Here is a 3,722-nt window from a genome sequence, read left to right as displayed (position 1 = left end):
ATTCTTGTAAAAGTCGACTAGGATTGTTTAATTTCTTAATGCTTAAACCTTACTACACCTATTGTATTCCCGGTTTTAAGCGATTTAAAAGAAATGCATAGGTAATTTTGAGTGCTTAGACTTCGAAGCGTTTGCAGTATGCAATGGATCGCGCCCTTAGATATGTCGAAACTCTGCGACAAAAATCTGCCTCTTTTTAGAATTGTAAAGAAAAATCTATACTTTATGTTTATACTGATATACCTATACTGATGGTTATCATGAAATTTACGAAGAAAAAAATTTATTCCATTCCGTAGGATGTATCAAATTGTGAAATGTTTTTGTCCATTACCATTGACATCAGAATATGCGGCAATATTACTGAAATGTTTATATCAGATGATCAGATGATTTTTTTCATATACCGGCAAAATTCATTCTTAAAGATCTTAATTCGTAAAGATTTTAATATTTCAATGTTACATGCGGACGCATCTTAACGACCTTTTGACGAAATATGTCTATCATTTCCGATGTATTTTTTTTTTTTTAATGTAACGCGGTAACCAAATTTGGATTAAGGATTTGTACTCAGCGGGCAAAAATACATCGAAAATGACTATTCACATTCGTACAACAACAAAAAAGTTAAATTTTGTCGTTCAGTGTCATTCATCAGCACAACGTGCATTTCTGTTAAGGAGAAAAGAGGAAAGCGTGATACATGGATATTAGAGCGAGCGAGATACCTATAGAGACAGCGCCGTATCACTATAGCTGTCTCACTCATATTCTCTGCATTCAAGTGTTGAGTGAGTGAGACAGCTATTGAGGACACCACTAACAATTGGTAACGCTGCTGATGTTTTCTCTCTCGATCGGACGACGTTCGATAAGGATGCAACATCGGAATGTTTCCCACCACTTCCCCTACGTTCCTTCTTCGCTTCTCTCGCGTTGTACGTAAGACGTACAGTACTCCCTCCGTTTATGCCTGTTGTCGCTTTCGATTGTTTGACAGCAGTATACGGGTCCGCCGAGGGACACCATACCTGCCTGTGAGTGTACACAGTCGCTTACTTGTAAAAATTGCATATGTGCATATTCCCTTTACACGTTTGAGCATACTGTCCAGACCTACAAATGGCTCACTGATGTATATGCAAAGTGTCCCAGTTCTTACGACATTGATATGAATACATGGACTTAAATAGAGGAAAAAATTCTAACAATGTCGGAGCTATAATAATTTTTTTATAAGAAACGTTTCAAATGATCACATCATAAAACTATTAGTGCACTCAAGCATAGTACAATACACAGTGGTATAGATGCCCTCGTAGATTCTAATTCCTTATAACAACAAAAATATTTTTTCATTCAAATCACCATAGATGACCGAGTTGTATTTATATGCAAATAATTAATATATCGCACAAATAATAGCATGCATAAAAATGATGCAGAATATTGAGTACGATGTCTAAGAAGCTGTATCACGTGAAGTTGTCGCATAACAAAAATTGATTGACTCGTATTTTGCTCGTATTGCAAAGATATTATGTAATCAATACTTATCAATACAATACTTATAATAATCTCTCAGTGTACAGGTAACACAGTGTACACAACTGGAAAGCACCCATCGTTAATTGCCCTAAGTCGCGCAAAGGTGCATTTCGCTTACTATCTAAACGCACAAATCAGACGTCACGTACAAAAAAGAAAAGATACGAGATTGAGAAATGCTAAAAAAAAAATGAAAGCATCGAAGGCAAAGAAGTTGGAATCCTGACAAACAAAACTATCCACAATCTTATGAAATACTATGGGTTGGCTATTAGATGATATCCGAACTCGGTGGAAGATACGAAAAATAAAATTTAGGCTTTTATTTTCATAAAAGTCCGAGCGACACTAAACCTCAGCATATGCAATGTCCGCCGGGTCCATCAAGCTAGTGCGCGTGGCGACGCGCTAAGACATAGGGGACTTTAAATGATTTTAAACACGATTACCAGTCTTTAAATGAAAAAGTTCTCCAAGTAATAAAGTCAATGTACGAGAATCTTTCAAGAGACGACCTTCTGACGAGATGTTTGGATGTAAACATGCAAAATAATAACGAAAGTCTCAATGCGATGATTTGGCATTTCATACAAAAAAATTTACACGCAGGCTTAAAAACAATAGAAATAGCGACATTCCTAGCCGTTACTATTTTTAACGAAAAATCAAGCGCTGCGGTCGCGGCGCGATGCCTCGTACATATTGAACAAAACAACACGACCGTGTAAGCTTATCTGGAATTTCTAAGTTCGATCGGTTTTTCGAGTCAAATATCTCAAGCACAATACTATAATCGAAAATCTGATGAAAGTTTCCTTATATAATGTTTAGTGCGTGCGTAATTTGCACCAAGTTTAATTAAGATTGGTGCAGGCAATATGCAGGAGATCTCAAAATCTCGGCCACTAAAAAATCCTTTTATTTTCGTGCAGATTCTCAGATTTTTCAGATTTAGATTCACACGTACGCACACACACAAGCGAATAAGTTTGTCCATCAAGCCGCGTTTGCATCGCCAAGCGATCCAGCTTCAGATCACACATGTACGCACGCACACAAGCGATGCGCTTTTGTCCGTCAGATTGTGTTTGTAATATATAGGATATCCGGTAACTGATCAAGCAACCGCCGCGTACGAGTAGAACCCCGTAGAACAAAATAATCATAACAGTTATATACCATTTTGAAATGTTCTCAATATTTATTCCGTAATTAATTAAAATGTATAAACGAATGAGCTCACGAGAAGCGGTAGGATAAATAAACAGTTGATTTCGAGCAACGTATACATGTCGCTTGTTATTCCGCCTCGAAATCAGATGTTTATTCATCGTTGCTAAAAAGTAAGCCATTTCTTTTACACACAGAGCCTGTCCTAATGGTTCTCATGAGCTTATTCGTTTATTCGTTTATTTTAATTAATTACGGAATAAATATTGAGAAAATTTCAAAATGGTATATAACTTTTATGATTATTTTGACCCGTTCTACCTGTACACGGCGGTTGCTCGATCAGTTTTCGGACACCCTGTATATAGGCTGCAATAAACAGCATGTATCTATAATGATTGCCATCGATTCACGAATTTACGCTAGAAGAAAAAATTTATGATCGACCATTAGATGTACACATCAAGCTGTATTTATAATTTCACGTACATTTTCTTATAGTTTTATATTAATCTGCGCTTATGACGTTCGCGATCCGCATTGCAAACGTGTAATCTGAATTTGAAATTAATTGGCGAGACAGAAAAGATTTTCGTAGATGAAATATAAAAATTTCCGTATAGACTGCATCAATCAGAATGGACGCATATTTAGTGCGCAATAAACATTAAATCGATCATGTATCTTTTCGCCTAGCGTAAACTCGCAAATAAAATAGAACAATTTCATCGATAAATTCAATAAAGTTCAATGATTACTACTGTGTTCTGATATTCACTGCCAGTACTGAAGATTTATAGTTTGTGTCGTGTATACGTATAGAGTTTCAATACTAGCAGTGAATATTGGAATGCAGTCTGCGAGTTTACGTTAGAGGAAAAGATACACTACTACACGAGAAAATTTTATAGTAAAATATGTTACAAACTTAGAGATCCAATCAAACTATATTCTATTACTTCAATTGCTAGAAAAGTTGAAAAAACCATACACTTTACAAG

At 35.9% G+C, this 3,722-nt stretch overlaps 1 protein-coding gene across 3 annotated transcripts in view; it reads right to left on the bottom strand.

The window, feature by feature from the left end:
* LOC116844957 (girdin) overlaps positions 1 to 3,722 on the bottom strand; it is a 34,476-nt gene that overhangs the window by 14,170 nt on the left and 16,584 nt on the right. The gene's annotated exons all lie outside the window — the stretch shown is intronic.

Source organism: Odontomachus brunneus, unplaced genomic scaffold (genome assembly GCF_010583005.1).
Source record: "Odontomachus brunneus isolate Ranch 3 - 2012 unplaced genomic scaffold, Obru_v1 Obru_scaffold_048, whole genome shotgun sequence".
NCBI classification, from domain to species: Eukaryota; Metazoa; Arthropoda; class Insecta; order Hymenoptera; family Formicidae; genus Odontomachus; species Odontomachus brunneus.
Note: the sequence above shows the minus strand (reverse complement) of the source record. Positions and strands in the feature narration are given on the sequence as shown.